This window comes from Rattus norvegicus, chromosome 12 (genome assembly GCF_036323735.1).
Source record: "Rattus norvegicus strain BN/NHsdMcwi chromosome 12, GRCr8, whole genome shotgun sequence".
NCBI lineage: Eukaryota > Metazoa > Chordata > Mammalia > Rodentia > Muridae > Rattus > Rattus norvegicus.
Window position 1 is genome coordinate 32229899 of NC_086030.1, and position 17934 is coordinate 32247832.

The following is a 17934-nucleotide window of genomic DNA, read 5'->3' on the forward strand; positions in this document are numbered from 1 at the left end:
CTTAAAACCTAGGATACATTTTGGGAGGTGAGAGGGAACACAAGCTAAAAACTCAAGTTCTTTAAGCGAAACAATGTCTGGGAGCTGTGTCACAACCACTGGAGGGCAGGTATGTGGAGGAGGACATTTGACATGAGACTGGTAAGCTCACTTGCTGAAATTCAGTGAGGATCACAGAAGGCTCGACATAGCCATCTGTTGTTGAACATCTAAGACATATGTCAAGAAGCCAAGATGAGGCCAGCAAGACGGTGCAGTGGAGTGGGTGAGGGCACCTGCTGGCCGATGATGCAAGCCTGAGACCTGAGTTCTGTTTCCAGAACCAGTGTGAAAGAGAAAGAACTTACTCTACAGACTTGTCCCGGCCTCCACAGTACTGCGTGCGCACAGACATGCTGTCTGATTTTGCTGATATGTTCTTCTGGATTCTTCAAGTTCATGTTTGCAACCGGCTGTAACCCATGACAAGCAACACACACATACACACACACACCACACCACACACGCACACACTCACACACGCACACACGGAAATGTGTTCCATCTGTTTATTTCCATTCAGTCACTCAATCAAGATTATACCTTTTCTACCAACTCGGTACGTTTTAGAATGAATCTCGACAAGGAAAAGGAGAAAAGAAGGCACTGAGTTGACCTAGCAGAAGCCCAGTTGATTACCAGAGATGGGAGAGCTGGGCTCTGTCTGAATCGGGCTTCTTCTTAGTCATCCGGCATTAGACAAAGCACTGAGTCATAGTTCTCTAATCCACAGAAGAGCAACGATAAACCCTTTCATAGTGTCCGCAGGAAGTGAAGCACACACACTTGCAGGCTCTCCTTCACGGCGCCGCCAGAGCCAAGCATGTCAAGGGTGGAAGGACCTTCTTCTTTTCTAAGACGGAGTTTCTTTTTTTTTTTTTTTTTTCTTTTCTATTTTTCGGAGCTGGGGACTGAACCCAGGGCCTTGCGCTTCCTAGGCAAGCGCTCTACCACTGAGCTAGATCCCCAACCCCTAAGACGGAGTTTCATGTGGCCCTCGAACTTCTGCCTTTACATGCCCCGGCAGACTGCAGGTGCGAGCCATCATGCTCAGTTTACACAGTGCTAGAGAAGCCCGAGCCTTGTGCATGCTAGGCAGCGCTCTAGTGACTGACTCATTCTCGGTCCACATGTGGAAGAGCTTTGAAAGCCTCCAGAGGGCCCACACACTGCTCCTTGCCCACCACCACCACTCTCCCCATCTCCCAAGCAAGGCTGGTGCCACGGAGCCTGCCCTCAGGACTACTCCCACCAGCTCCAGCTGGTCATCAACTGCCTGTGCTTGCTCCTTGGCCTTTATACACATCTCCTCAGGGAAGCTTCTGGGTGCTTGCTTCCCATCCCCCTGCACCAAATCAACCACTTCCCTTTCAGCAACCTCTAACTACTGGGTAAAGCGTCATGTGTGCACTTAGACCACTGTGGTCAGCCCACGCCACTCCACTGCAATCTCTGCTAAACCCAACATCATCTAGGACGCTGTGGCTACTTGAACAGCAGGTAAGGATGAAGCCAGGAACCACAGGTAAATAGAGAGTGAAGCGCCATTTCCCAATCTTCTCGGAACACCTAGAGTCATCTGAAACAAAGCAAATGTTTAACAAAATAATGCAAGAGTAAAGCAAGGAACTATGAGTAAACAGACACAAAGTAATCTGAAAGCAGGGACAAAGTTTTGTGATTATAAATGTTATCCTCAAACGGTCTTGCTAGTTTTATTGTAGGGGTAGTGTGTGTGTACCACTTGCTTGGTGCCCACGGAGACCAGAAGAGAATGTTAGACCACTGGAACTGAGCTAACCAATGGTTGTGAGCCACCCTGTGCACAACAGGAATGAACCCAGGTCCTCTGAAAGAGCAAGCAATTTTTGTAATTACTGAGTCATCTCTCCAGCCCCATTTTGCTGTTAGATGATCGTCGTCATCATCATCATCATCGTCACCACCATCATCGTCATCATCATCGTCGTCGTCGTCACCACCATCATCGTCATCATCGTCGTCGTCGTCGTCACCACCATCATCGTCATGATCATCGTCACCACCATTATCACCATCATCATCGTCGTCATTACCATCACCATCACCATCATCACCATTATCATCACCATCGTCATCGCTGCCACCACCATCATCATCACCACCATCGCTATCATCATCATCTTTTTCCTTAAATAAACAAAACTACAGAATTCTAGTAGGAGCAGCAAGACAGCTCAGTGTATAAATACACTTGGCACCAAGCCTGCCAACCTGAGTTCAAGCCTAAGGAAGGAGAGAAGCAACTCCCTCACATTGCCCTCTGACTTCTACACGTTTGACTGTGGCGGCTGTGCACACACAAAATAAACAGTAAGTAAATAACAGTGACTCCATAGCCTCTTTCCTGAGTTTTGACTTTCCCCATTCAGTCGTTCATTGACTTCAATAAGCAAATTCACTCAACATTCCCCTGCTTAAGACCTTTCAGCGGGCAATTCCTCTCAGAACGTAACCCATACCTAAAACACAAGGGAACTCCTCTATGGTGCACTCCAGGCTTCACCTGCCACTTGGCTTCTATAATCCCTCCCCACCATCACCGGCTTCCCCTTCTCTCCTGTCCAGTGCTGCCAGTGTCAGCCTGAAGCATCCCTGAGTTGCTTGTGCCAGGCAGCGCATCTATGCTACTCATCCCTTCAGCCTTCAACTGCAATCCATCCTTCCATTTGCAGGATGAGTGTCTCTCACACCACTCCGTGAAGTAGAGGGCTAACTTGTCAGCTTTCCAACAAACCGTGAGCTCCTTGAAAGCGAGACTTTATTTTTGATTATGAGTACGTATGTCTGTGTGTGGGTGTGTGCGCATAAGTACGGGTGCCCACAGAGGTCAGAAGACTCTTTATGTCCTAGAGCTGGAATTACAAGTGATTGTGAGTCCCCAGCATGAGTGCTGGAACTGAACTTAGATATGTGCTCTTAACCCCTGAGCCAGCTCTCCAGCCTGAAAACTGCAAAGAACTCATTTTGAATACATTGGTTTCAACTGCCAAGGACTTAGTGATGTTAGGGATGGCTGCGACCTCAGTCTGTTGTGAGTTCCTGGAAGGCTCTGACAATATTTTACCCTCTGGTTTTCTCCATGGACTACAACCTAATACAGTATATGAATACTGCTTATTCAATCGAAATGGCCACATTAAAACTTCCTCACAGAAAAAAAGAAAAGAAAAGAAAAGAAAAGAAAAGAAAAGGGCTGGAGAGATGGCTCAGTGGTTAAGAGCACTGACTGCTCTTCCAGAGGTCCTGAGTTCAAATCCCAGCAACCACATGGTGGCTCACAACCATCTGTAATGAGATCTGATGCCCTCTTCTGGTGTGTCTGAAGACAGCTACAGTGTACTCATATGCATAAAATAAATAAATCTTTAAAAAAAAAACATGAATTTAAAAAAAAAAAGAAAAGAAAAGAAAAGAAGGGGGTGGGGATTTAGCTCAGCGGTAGAGCGCTTGCCTAGCAATAGCAAGTACAAGGCCCTGGGTTCGGTCCTCAGCTCCGGAGGGCAGAAAAAACCTTCCTCCCTAACACTCTAGGCAGCTAACACTTTTCTAAGATTAGCCTACTGGTCCTTTCTTCCAAGTTTAATGTTATGATTTCCTTATCTTTAGAACAGCTAGAAATATACAGTTCAGCTTCTGTTTCCTTTCCTTTCACCTTGGAAGGCCATGGTTTGGCTTTTTGCTCGCACATGTGTGTGGAATGCATGCATGTATGTGTGTGCATGGATGTGGAGAATCGAAGGTCTCGGTGACCCTCCACTTTATTGATGTGGGATCTTTCAGAGATTTGGGCTAGTCTAGCTAAACAGCTTGCTCCTGGGATCTTGTCTTTGCCTCCCAAGGGCTGGGAAAACAGTTGACATGCTTACCTGGTTTCTACATTGGTTCTGGAAATCTGAGTTTCAAGCCTCACACTTGAGTGGAAAGTACTTTACCCACTGAGTCATCTTCCCAGCCTCCTTTGTATATTTTTTAAATGTGTATGGGTGTTTGCCTTCAGGTATGTCTGTACGCCACAGTCATGCAGTGTCTGTGAGGGCCAGAAGAGGGTACTGGATCTCCTACAACTGGAGGTAGAGATGGTTGTGAATCAACATGTTGGTGGTAGGAATTGAACTGGCGTCCTTTGGAAGAGCAACAAGAACACTTTAACTACTGAGCCATCTCTACAGTCCCTAATCCACTCTTTATATGTTAGTCTATTATATCTGCTTGTGGCAACTCCCACTCCCACTGTGTATAAAACAGAATCCTAAGTTTACTTTGACTACTTATACTTGAGGCAAGAATTAACAAGGTGGGCTGGGCGGCCTGGGTTCAAGTTCATGCACTGTGGAATGCAGAGGGGGGTGCGTAGCCAAAGAACAGGAACATTTCTCAGAATAACTGTAGATGTGAAGAAGAAACTGAGGCACAGGAAGACGATTTCCTTCGTATATTACTTGGCAAACTGCTGGCCAAGCCCGAACCCAGCTGGGCCTCATTCTGTGTTATTACATCCCAGACACTAGGGGTGCCATGAACAAAAAGCCTTGTATGCGTTGGAAGAGAATTGAAGTGAATTTTAAGATCTTCACAAGCAAACCTCTTATACTTTCTCTGACAGAACCATCTCGAATATATTTCGAACGATGGAAGAAAAGCCTAAACCATGTGTTAACTCTTCACTGGCATGAGTGAAAAGCACGCAACCACAGCTTTTGCCTCTCCACAGAGTTCACCTGGATGGGCTTAAGGAGAGAGCACTAGGCCTGATCTTCGGGTAACAAATCTAAATGAAGGCCAGAAAATACACAGCCAAGTAGCTCTGCTTTTCTTGTGTAAGATTTTGTTGTTGCTCATTTGTGGCTTTTTCGTTTTGTTTTTTGAGTCAGGGTCTCACAATGTAACCTTGGCTGCTCTAGAACTCACTCTGTAGACCTGGATGGCTTTGAACTCACAGAGATTAACCTGCCTCAGCCTTCTGAGTGATGAGATTAAGGGCGTGCATCACTATTCCCAGCTAGGATTTTTTTTTAAAAAAGATTTTATTTATTTTATCTATATGAGCACGCTGTCACTGTCTTCAGAGTATCAGATCTCATTACAGGTGGTTGTGAGCCACCATGTGGTTGCTGGGAATTGAACTCAGGACCTCTGGAAGAGCAGTCAGTGCTCTTAACCACTGAGCCATCTCCCCAGCCCCCAACTAGGATTTTTAAAATGTACATGTGTGTGCCTGCATGAGTTTATGTGTGCCTCATATCCACAAGTGCTTTCAAAAGCCAGAAAAGCATATCAAATCCCTTAAAAATAAAGGTACAGGCAGTTGTAACCTGCCTGATGTGACCCTCCTAGGCTCAAATACTGAAATACTTCATCACCAGGGAGTGGCGCTATTTGAAAAGATTAAAAGGATTAGAAGGTGCGGCATAATTGGAGAAAGTGTGTCACTGGGGGAAGGGCTTTGAAGTTTCAAAAGCCCATACCAAACTCAGGGTCAGGGTCTAGGTCTCTCGGTCTCTCTGTCTGTCTGTCTGTTTCTTTCTCTCTCTCTCTCTCTCTCTCTCTCTCTCTCTCTCTCTCTCTCTCTCTCTCTGTGTGTGTGTGTGTGTGTGTGTGTGTGTGTGTGTGTGTGTGTGTAAAGTGCTCTTGGATGCCAGAGAGGCCATCAGATCCCCCTATTAGAGTTACAGAGGTTGTGAGCTGCCTTGTAACCACCAAACCCAGGTTCTCTGGAAGAGAAGCCAGTGCCCTTAACCACTGAGCCATCTCTCCAGCCCCAATGTAGCTTTACTTTATCCCAGTCAGTAGCCCATGTGAAGAGGTGGGAAATTACTGCCTCCAACCTAGTTACTCACAGATGAAATTCTGTCATCTTTTTAAAGATAGATATGAAATTGCTCATCGGAAATCACTATTACAATTTTATGAGCAAAATGGAAATGCCTTATTATTTAATTTCTTGCACCTTTCTGAGGACTTCGTGGGAGAGGGAGGTCTGAGTACTTTTTCTAGCATAGGAAACTGAATAGAGAAAATGCAATCCACAGCACCACTATCTTACATGTGGATCTTCTTGCCATGAGGTCAGCCGGACTCCTACCTCTCTGTCAAACACACAGAGCATATAAGCAAGTGTGACGCACCATCTCCCTGCAGAGAAGGCAGGAGAAGAAGACAGAAACTCCACACATGCCATGATGGAATGATAAAGGTCATAGGGAGGTCTGAACAGACGTCTAGAGCTTAGGGAGGTGTATATCCACGGGCTGGCACAGGGCAGGGCGGAGGAAATGGCACTAGAGTAGAGGACAGGCAATAGCCCCACTGTGGAGCCGAGGTAGGACATGAGTATCCTATCAAGAAGTCTCAACATGGAAGACGGCATGGGCACATACTGAGGGAATTTTTGTTGTTGTTGTTCTTTTTTTCTGGAGCTGGGGACCGAACCCAGGGCCTTGCGCTTCCTAGGCAAGCGCTCTACCGCTGAGCTAAATCCCCAGCCCCATACTGAGGGAATATTAAACAGTCAGTTACTCTTGGTGAACAGAATAACATTATAAAACAGAGACAAAGATCTGGAGTGTTTCAGAGTTAGCAGTGGCCTAAGCGAATGTGCTGATGTAACACAGGAACGTCTTCACCATAGATGGGAGCAGACAGGAGAAGAACTCCCGAGCCAGTAGAGTAGGACTTCCAGGAGTCCACTGTGTATGAAGTAAAGGAAACTGGCTATACAGTCAAGGCCAGCTTCTTCTCAGAGCTCGAAACCTCACCAGAGGCTTACAAAAAATCCAAGGAATGTTTATACAAGAAAGAAGCCTGGCTCTCGGGGAGCAGAGTGAGTTCCGAGGCTCCATGATTTGCCTCACTCCCTTTCCCCAGCTCTGAAGGACCAACAGCCTCAGAAACAACTTCTGGACACCAGAAGCCACTGACTGGAGCAGGACAGAACTGCAGCTCCTAACAAAACAATGGCCCTGAGAGCCTCTACTTACCCAGTCCAGCAGCTCCCTGAAAAAGTTCCATTCTTAAAGCTTATCGTCATTTGAAAGGCATCAGAGATGCCTCAGTCTGAATGGGCATAGCCACAAAGCATTCGTTAAAAATAATCAGACACAACTAGTTAATACCACAGCTTCCGGCAGTGGCAACGGCAAACGGAGCAATCAAGACTAAAGATCTGAGGATGAGACATTCATAGAGAGCTTAGAAAAGCCCTCAAAATGTCCCGAGAGTGTTTGACCTGATGTTCTGATTTCCTGATATACAAACAGGAAATGTGGACTAAGGCACAGTGGTCAAAGTGGTTAACTACTGGTGTACACACATACACACATACACATGTACACACACACACACACACACACACACACACACACACACACACACACACATATACTTCTAAGATGGTGAAGTGGAGACCTCCAAAAGTCTGCCCTCCGTAAAAGTCACGAGAACACTGGCAAATGGTTACGACCAGCTTTCTCAGAACTCTGAAAATTCATCAAAGGCTTCCAAAACTCCAGGGAATTCCTATACAAGCAAGAAGCTCAGCGATTCTGAGCAAGCAGAATGAGCTCGATACCATACACGCCACTAGGTTTCTCCTTTTCCCTTCAAACCCCATTCCTTTCCTAGCATTTCCTAACAGGATGAACAGACACGCCACCAAGACAGCTACTGAGGGCAGAAACGGAGCAGTGGTCCCAGGGCTTTTGGTGCAGTGCAGATCAGTAGCAGCATGTATGCTCGGCTACATGCAGAAGACCCTAAAGTTGATACCCAATTCCCCAATGCTATCCTCAAATCTATCCCTGAGCTCCACAGGCCTTAGCATCCTCACCGACCATCCTGTGCTGACCTGCATGAAGCCAGTCTTGTCTCTGTCTAACTGCTCTCTCGAAACACTACCAGAGGACCAGAGGGCTCTTCTCAAAACAGATTCTCTAAGCTGGACAGATGTCTCAGTGGCTGGTGCTCTTGCAGAGGACCAAAGTCTGATAACCGGCACATCAAGAGGCTCACAATCACCTGTAACTCCAACTGCAGGACATCTGGCGCCCTCTTCTGGCCTTAAGAGGCACTATACTCACTCACACAAGCCTACACATTCACATACAGAAATATACACACCCAATTAACAATCAAATAAATATTTTTAAAAACCTACTCTCAATGTCTATTCGTGTTACCTGACAGAGTATAAGTTGTGGACATTGAAATTCATCCGGATTTCAAGCCCTGCCCTTAGGGCTAAGACAGAGGAAAAAGATGTGAACAAGAGAATGCAACCATCACAGGTCTTTCTGACAGTAGACAGGAAGCACAAGATAGCCCAGCATGATGGCTCATACCTGTAATGTTAGCACTCGGGAGCCAGAGGCAGGAGGATTATAGCAAATTCAGAGCCAGTGTGAATTTGGAGATCCTATCTTTTAAAAAGAAAGGCACAAAGACTGGGAAATGGTTCAGTGGGGTAAAGCGCTCACCGTACAATGCTGAGGACCTTCGTCTGGATCCCCCAGAAGTCATAGAAAGCCGGTCACAGTAGTGTGTACCTATAATCCCAATGTTCCCACAGAAGGGCAAGGTGGAGACCGGCGGAGGCTCTCTGGAAGCTTGCCAGTCAGCTAGCCTGACAGACGTGGTGAAGAAACAGAAGCGACCTTGCCTTAGGCAAAACAAAGTAGAAGGTGAGGACTGACAAACAGCAGGGATGTCCTCCTGACTACACACATGCATACCCACACTCACAAATCTCTATAAAAGGAAGATAAATGGAAAGTTTTGCTGTAAACGGGGAAGGGGTGGCCACGCCTTTAATCCCAGCACGATAGAAAGGCAGAGGACTACACAGAGAAACCCTGTCGGAAGAAAGAAAGAAAGAAAGAAAGAAAGAAAGAAAGAAAGAAAGAAAGAAAGAAAGGAAGAAAGGAAGGGAGGGAGGAAGAGGGAGGGAGAAAGAGGGGAAGGGAGAGAAGGAAAAGAAACAGAGAGAGAGAGAGAGAGAGCTTTCTATAAAGCGAGCATGTGGTGAGATCTGGCCCCACCCCTTTCCTTTTCCTTTATTACACTTTATTACTCTCTCTGTGTTTCCTGTACCAGTTGTCAGGTAAAGGGTCAAACATCCTTTTGGAAGCTGGAGAGATGGTTCTGTTGTGGCTTCTGTGCATACACTGGCACATACATCCCCAACACATACACATGTGCACGCACTCATACATACAGACACATACACATATATAAATAAATCTTTTTTAAACATCACTTTGGGGGAGTTGGGGAGATGGCTCAGTGGTTAAGAACACTTGCGGTTCTTCCAGACAATTCAGGTTCAATTCCCAGCACCCACACGAGAGATCACAATCACCTCAGGCATTGGCTGAGCACAACCAATCCCCAAGCCAACCTCTGTCAGTGAAGAGAGAAAAAGACCTGAGGTCACAATAGGATACACGACAGACCCAAAGCAAGGAGTAAGAAACCGATTGATTATTTATTATTAAATTATTTATTTAATTTATTATTAAAGGTGTATTTTTGTGCATATGTATGTGCAAGTGCGTGGGTATACGCACATGAGTGCAGGTGCCCCAGAGTCCAAAAGAGGGCGTCAGATCCTCTGGAGCTAGAGTTAAGGACAATTGTGAACCACACAACATGGGTTCTGGAAAGTGAACTTGGGTTCTTCTCAAGAGTAATACAAGCTCTTAGCTGCTAAGCCAGCTGTCTACAAGTTCCTGGTTCTAAGATTTCTAAGGAGAAATGGTCATATATATGCTTGGGTCACAGAAGAGGAAGGAAGGGACAACCAGCCATGTTTGGAGTGCCGAGATGATTGCATCTAGCAGAGACGAAACTGAGAGCTGAAGTTTACCAGAAAAGGGAACTGAATAAAACAACTTTGAAAAAAAAAAAACTAAACCCTGTGGGCATGCCGGTGCCACATGGCTTTTTTTTTTTTTTCTTTTTTCTTTTTTTCGGAGCTGGGGACTGAACCCAGGGCCTTGCGCTTGCTAGGCAAGTGCTCTACCACTGAGCTAAATCCCCAACCCCTGCCACATGGCTTTAATCCCGCACTCAGAACCCAGCACTCAGAAGGCAGACAGGTGGGTCCTCCTTAGGAATCAGGATTTCTCTTCCGGAGAAGGACAGATCAGAATCAAATAAGCACAAACAGCAAGCAAAGAGGACAGACCTTTCCAAGCCCAGGCCTAACACCCACCAATTTACTCTATTAAGCGTAGACATGGGCAGAAAGAGAGAGAGGGAGAGGGAGAGAGAGAGAGAATATGCCAACAGTCAGAGCCAAATGGCAAAGACATCTGAACAGCACTGTAAGTTTACTATACAAGCAGAAATCAAAGTACTCTAAGCAAGCTGGAGTTACCTTCCATGTGTTAGACCTACTGTGTGAGTGACCATCAATGAGACTTTACCTGTTATGGGAACAGCTTCATGATATTTATTTGTAGACATATCTCACATCATTAATTTATTACGGTATGAGTGTCGTGTGCCATGGTTCCTGTGGAGGTCAGAGGACAACTTGCAGAAACCAGTTCTACCATGTTCTGGGCTCCGGGGCTCTAACTCAGGTAGTCAGGTCTGCCAGCATGAGCCCCTGAGCCATGGTTCACACCTGTCATCCCAACAACTGGGGAGGCTGAGGCAGAACGGCTTTGAGTTCAAGACTATAGTCAGTTCTGGCCAGTCTAAACTAGTTTGAGGCCCTGACTCATATGGGGGGGGGGGGGCGCGCGGTTGTCGCTGGAGCCAGTGCTCAGGGATTTAGAGCACTTGTTCTTGCTGAGAACTGGAGTTCAATGGCCAGTACCCACCTGGTGGTTCACAACCACCTCTAACTCCAGCTCTCAGGTACCAGCGCCCTCTTCTGGCCTCCTCAGGCACTAAGCCCACGCATCGTGCACACACATACATGCATCCGTATCTAAAATAATTAATAATGATGATGATGATGATGATGATGATGATGATGATGATGATGATGATGATGGAACTGGCATCAGGAACATGGGAAATGTCTCAAGTGTCAACGGACAAGAGAGGAAGAAAAGGTGGACGCTGATTAAAGCCAGAGGAGGTGAACAGGAAATAAAGGGTCTCCGAATTAAAAGGTATGCACCACTCCATGAAGAGAGTCAGCAACTGACACGGAAAGGGGGTCTCGCGATGGCTCATGCTTGTCATCCCAGGTTGAGACACGAAGACCACCACCAGCCTAGTCTACATGATGAGCTTGAGGCCAACCTGGGCTAGATGGTGATTCCTAGGTCAGCCTGGGCTACAAAGTTAAGTTTCAGGCCAGCTTAGGTTACGCAGTGAGTTCAAAGACGATGTGGGCTACAGGATAAATCGTGTTCAAAGCCAACAGGGATTACTCTAAATTCAAGGCCAGCCTGAGCTACACAGTGAGTTGTCTCAAAAAAAAAAATAATAAATAAAGGGGGTGGTCCTCAAAAAAATGGGATGACGGTCTCTCCACCAAGGATAGGGATCCACAGTGAGCGTGCGCAGGTGAGGCGGGGTACCCTGCGTGGAAAGTCGGATGCCTGCTGGGCAGACACGGCAGTAGAACCCAGGACTGCTAGGCGAAAGGAGCGGGATGCGCCGGGCGACCGGAGCGATGGGGGAAGGGGCAGGCGGGATGAAGGATGGAGGCGTCCCGGGCTCGGCGCCGCTTACCTACGATGGCGGAGGCGCAGCCGTGCCGTCGCTCCAGCATCTTGGGCTTCGGCCGCTTCTCCGGCCGCCCTAGCTGGTGGCCAGGGCGCCCGCCCCGGGAGCGCGTCCTCTCCGCTAGGCGACGGCCCTACCCGGCCCCGCCGAGAAGCGCACCCGCGGCCGCCTCAGCAGCGACTGGCCGCGGTCGCCGCCTCAGCTCCTGCCTCCCGCCGCCGCGTGGCCGCAGGATCTCACGCACGCCGCCATTGGCTGCCCGGAGCCTGGCCGCGCGATGTGTCTGCCTCTCTGATTTGTCAGTTCCGAGGGGAGGCGGGGTTTGGGAGAGAGCCCCTCGGGCAGGCGCTACGGGGTGGGGTCTGACATCCGGGCCCAGCGTTTGTCGAACTCACAAAAGCGGGGTGCCCTGCTGCTACCTACATGGGTAGTTTGTTGCTGGAGTAGCGGAGCCGGTGGCCTAACTGGAAGGGGAGCCAGCACTTGTTCGAGGCCCTCACAAGTCCAAGAAGGCCTTCATCATTGAAAGGGCAGGGACAAACAAAACAGCGTTTCTAAGAAGTTCACCTCCACCGCCTGCCCATTGCTTGACGCAGCAGTCAAGCACACAAGTCAACTTGCACAATATTCCAAATCGCGGAAAAGTATGATCGAGGGCTGAGGATGGAGCTCAGTGGGGAGAGTGCTTGCCTAATGGGCGTGAAGCCCTGTATTCCATCCCCAGCATCAACTGGACGCGGTGGTACATGCCTCTAATCCCAGTACTGAGGTCATAGGAGGCAAAAGGATCAAAGCCATCCTTGGCTACATAGGGAGCTTGGGGACATCCTGAATAGCATGAGTCCCTGTCTGAAAATAAAAACGTATAAATGAAAGATGGTGTGATGACCATCTGTAATATCTCAGAAGGCAGAGGCAGGAGGATTGCCAGGAGTTTGAAGCCAGTCCGGGTTGCTTATTGAGTTCCAGGCCAAAACGTGTTACAGAACAAAATCTTTCCTCAACCTCCCTTTCCCCACTGCCCAGAAGTCAGGCAAAGTGGTGCCCATCTATTATCCTAAGACTCCAGAGGCCAAGGCAAGTCAGGCCTCAAGACCCTGTCTGGGCTGCATAGCAACATCCTGTCTCAGAGTTTAAATTTTTTTTAAAAAGAAAGGTTGGGGATAGAACTCAGCTGCTTAGAATGCCTACCCTGCTTGCGTAAGACCCAGAGCATCTCCGGCACCATTTAAGCTAGAAATAGTGACGGGAGTTTATTATCCCAGCACAACCCATCTGAGTCATGAGCATCCAGGATCGAAACTTGTCCTCAGCCTCATGGTGAATCTGAGGTCAGTCTGTGCTGCATGGAGTACTATTGCAGCGAACAAAACATGAAGGGGGTGGGGAGGATGCCCATAATCCCAGCATTTAGGAGAGAGAGACATGAGATCAATAGTTCAGGGTCACTCTTATCTATGTATTGAGTTTGAGGCCAGTCTGAGCCATATGTGTGTATGTATGTGTATATGTATGTATGTAGTCTGAGCAGTACGTATGTAAGTATGTATATATGTATGTATATACATACATGTACACAGGCATACATAAATAGTGATAAGTAGAATCATTACACAAGAGAAGGGAGAGCTACGAAAAGGGGAGAGAGAATTGAGAGGGAGAGGAGAAATCGGTCTTTCCCATTTGTAATCCCCATGCACCACGTCTCTGCCAGGTTCTATTAAAGCAGTAACTTCTGCTCTATTGACATGGACTGGAGATAGCGCGGGCTCAGGGACCTAGAAGCCAAATATGGACTTCCTGTCATCCTCCTGCGAGCAAACGTCACCTAGAGAATGATGTCCAATCTTAGAGATTTATTTACAGAGACTAAGGTCGAGGGCTCCATAAATGTTCGTGGAAATGTCATTTATTATCGCCCTCCCCCAGTTAGAGCCCGGGGACATCACTCAGTGGGAGAACTCTTTCTAGAAGCCCCCAGCGGATGGTGAGGGGTGGGCTTCTGCAGCAGGGCCCTTCAGTAAAAGGCTGGGGGTGTGTCTCTTGCCTAGACTCACACAGAAAGGGTTGGGGGTGTGGCTCAATAGTGAGGCAGCTACCTAGAATCCCCAGTGAGGTGCTGGAGGTATAACTCAGCCTTGCCCAGCTCACTCGGTGCCTGAGTTTAATCCCCAGAACTGAAAACAAAACAAACCTAAAACCTGGAAGGGTTGCTATAAAAAAAAAAATCATCACGCCAGGATCTGGTGTGGCAAAAGGATGGGGCAGATGGGGAGGTGGGAAGCTCAGAGGTGCAAAACTGAGTTCCCGAGAATCTAGGAATGAGAAGGCTGTGGCAAAGGGTTTGCAGAAGTGGAAAGATAGGAGGTTAGGCATACAAAGAAAAGGAAGATACAGAGTTTGAGGGTGCAGATGTGGCTCTGAGAAGAACTGTGGCTGCAGAAAGGGCTGGGAAAGGGTATAGAAACAGCATGGCTGAAGATGGTTGTCAGTCCAGCCTTCCCACTCTGACCTGGCACTGTTTGGATGGATGAGTGGATGGATAAGTAAGGAATGGATGAATAATGGTTCCGCAGCTGCTCGTGAGGGCTACTGAGGACACAGGGTAGGGACGGGAGAGCAGTGGGGTTTCCCTGCTAGGGGAAGGCAGGGAGCTCTAGGCGAGGAGATCACAGCCAAGATCTATGATGTAGAAAATGAAGGTTAAGCTTGCATTCCATAAGGGGATCCAAAAGCCTTTGGTTAATTTGGGACAAGAAAGCGCTTGCTTACCTGCAGGCAGCAACCAAGGGCCGGTGAGCTACAGGAGAGACCTCCCCGTTCTTTCCAAGCTTGCAGGATAGATTGCCTGGAGGCAAAAAGAAAGAAAGAAAGAAAGAAAGAAAGAAAGAAAGAAAGAAAGAAAGAAAGAAAAGGAAAAAAGAAACAATGATACAGTTTCAAGGGAGAAAGAGGAAAAGGAGCGTGCCTCCTCACTTTTCCCCACCTCCAGGTACCAGAGCCCTGGCCAGATCAAGCCCTTCAGCCACATCAGCATCTTAAAATCCAGCCCAACCTGTGAGCAGGCATTTTCCACATGGCCCACAGAACGCTGCACCTTCCAAAAATACCACTTCAAGTAACCCATGCCAGGGAACAAGGGCCACATGCCCAGGCTAGAAGCAGCCAATGGGATGTCCTGAATCCCAGGAGCTGCAAACACCAGCTCTACAGACCCCAGAGACAGGAAATGCTCACTGCCTGGAAAGTAACCCAGGCCAGCATAAACCTAGGGCAAGGCCTCAGGCTGAAAACTTCAAGCATCCTTTTTTGTTTTGTTTTTTCATTATGGAGCCCCTTAACTTGCGGTAAACCTCTGGCCCTCAACCTTGTGATTGCTAGGGTTATAGGGATGAGCTAAGACGCCTAGCTTTCCTTGTTTTGTTTTGTTTTGCTTTGCTTTGCTTTGCTTTGCTTCGCTTTGAGGCAAGCCTCCTGTATCCCAAGCTAACCTCAAACTTACTATATAACCAGGGGTAGATTTGAACTCTTGACTCTCCCGCAGAAGCTGAGGTGACAAGCAAGCATTTCTACGGCAGGCAATGACACTGTTTCTTGACGACTCAGTAACTTCTTGCAGTTACGCAGCCCGCTCACTTTGTAAGTGTTCAGTACAATATACACATTTACACATCATTAAAAAAAATAGACTGGGCATGGTGGTGTACAGTCACAGTTAGGGGCAGGAGTTCAAGGCTAGCCTAGCCTACATACTGTGACCCTACCTCAAAAATACTGAAAAAGGACAAAACCCTTTATTTAGAAAAAAATAATGATCATTAGAACAAATGTTGAGGATGAAATTAACTCCACGATGCTTACTCTTCAGTGGGGAAGCAGCTGTGGGTTAGCGGTTGTAAACAGTTATCATAGCTGCTAAATATGGAAGACTAAATATGGAGGTAGGTAGGTAGGTAGATAGAAGATAAATAGATGGATGGATAGATAGATAATAGATAGATTAGATTAGATTAGATAGAAGAAGCGACAGATAGACAGACAATGGACCGATGGATGGATGGATGGACAGAAGAAATGACAGATACATACATAGAAGAAATGACAGACAGACAATGGACAGAAGACAGACGGATGGATGGATGGATGGACAGAAGAAATGACAGATACATACAAACATACATACATACATACATACTTACATACATACATACATACATACATACAAGAAATGACAGATTGGGTAGATAAAAGATAGATGATAAGAGAATTGATAGATGGTAGACAGATAAAAGATGACAGATTACAGATGATAAATGGACAGATAACAGATGGATGGCTAGATAGATGAAAGATGACTGGCAGATGACAGAGACAGACGGACAGACACATCTCACAATCATCTCCACTATTGATCCATTTGATCCATTTAAACTTCAGACACAGTCTTATGTTCGTTCTTCTTGATTACTTCACCAGGATCATGTGCAGTCTTTGAAAAACATCTTATTTATATATTCACTCTTAATTTATGTACCTGTGTCTGTATACGCCACGTGGGCACAGTGCCCACAAAGGCCCTAAAAGGAAGTCAAATCTAAAGAGCTGGAGTTACAATTGGTTGTGAGCCGCCCATTGCCGGCGGGTGCTGGGAACTGAACTTGGGTCCTCTGGAGAAGCGGTGTTCCATGATGAATTTAAGAAGGGCATGTTGAGCTTGGTGTGGTGGCACAGGGTTTTAATCCCAGCACTTGAGAGGCAGAGGCAGGAGGATCTGAGTTCCAGGCCAACCTACAGAGCGAGTTCCAGGACAGACAGGGAGGGCTGCAGAGAGAAAGCCTGTCTTGAAAAACCAAAGAAAGAAAAAAATAGGCATATCGGTGCACTCTTTCAAACACAGCAGTAAGGAGGTTCAAGCTGGAGGTTTGCAAGTCCTGGATCAGCCTGGACTAGGTAATAAGACCATATCTGAAATTTTTTAAAATAAATCCAGCATTAATTTGATTCTATGACCTAACAAACAATATTATCGGATCACATTTTCCCTCCATTATTATCTCGCCGCTTGTATTCTGGTTCATTTCCTCTCTCTTCCACTGAGAAAGCATAGTATTTGCGCCAGGTGTGGTACTCTGCCTTTCTCAGTAGCGACACGTCTGTCTGTCTCACTTTGAGGGCATACTCACGCCTCAGTGAACACAGAATCTACATGTCCCCGGTACAAAGTGACCGTTTTAGTCTTTGCGACAAATAAACTGAGAGATATTCAGAGCCTTCAGAAGAATTCTGGTCCCTGACCACTGAGGATTCCCTGCCCGGCCCCACGAAGCCTCCAGTCATTCAAGGAAAGTGGAGCTGGCTAGTGTTCAGCCTGTGAGGTGACCAAGATCCAGTGCCAGGTTGGGCAGGAAGGGAAAGAAACCAGAGCAGAAATCGGTGCCTAGAACCACGGGACAGGCTACAAGCTGAGCAGCATCTCCTGTCACCGGTGTGAGCGTTAGGTCCCTCCTCCCCTTCAGTGTCTATCACCAACCTCCAGGCACCTCAGTGGCGCTTACCTTTGCCCTCACACCTTGGAGAGAAGCCAGTTTGTAGGAAGGGAAGAAGCCAGGGGTCAACATGTCCTTCCTTAGATCCTACTGGTCCTTGACAAGGGGTCGGGGGTGGGGCGCAAGGGCGACTATGCGTGAGACAGAACACAGCATTATTTCCAGAATATTCCAAGGCTCAGCAAATCTGTAGGGTTCCACGCTTCAGGATCTTGGGTGTCCTTCCTCCACAGCACCTCCACACGCTCATGCCTGTTTGCTCGGCTCCCTGCAAATATTTGCTGTGCTGTTTTTCCTGGCTCTGGACTGATAGTCAATGTAGAATGGGGGAGGGAAGCAAGAATGACGCCCACAGGACACAAACACAAGTGTGAACAAATTGGCTACAGGTCCCTGTATGCTTGACAGAGGTCTATTAATTTCCTGCGGTGCCATTTAGCAAATGAGTGATTCACAGTCTACAGGTAACATTTCTTCTCTTTCTTTCTTTCCTGTCCTCTTTTTATTTTTCTTTTTTTCTTTTTTCTTTTTTTTTGGTTCTTTTTTTCGGAGCTGGGGACCGAACCCAGGGCCTTGTGCTTCCTAGGTAAGCGCTCTACCACTGAGCTAAATCCCCAGCCCCTCT

General features: G+C 47.2%; 1 protein-coding gene across 3 annotated transcripts in view; it reads right to left on the bottom strand.

Moving 5' to 3' along the window:
* The window catches only part of Tpst1 (tyrosylprotein sulfotransferase 1), a 66791-nt gene extending 49211 nt beyond the window's left edge, over positions 1-17580 (bottom strand). The window contains exons 1-2 of one of the 3 annotated variants that reach the window (XM_063271164.1): positions 17319-17580; positions 14536-14611 (exon numbers count right to left, since the gene is read on the bottom strand). The gene's annotated coding sequence lies outside the window, so the exon portion shown is untranslated. Of the gene's footprint in view, positions 1-11769; positions 11992-14535; positions 14612-17318 lie in introns of those variants that run through there. The other 2 variants (XM_006249234.4, NM_001011903.2) reach the window with 2 other exon arrangements.
* Between the last annotated feature and the right edge of the window lie 354 nt (positions 17581-17934).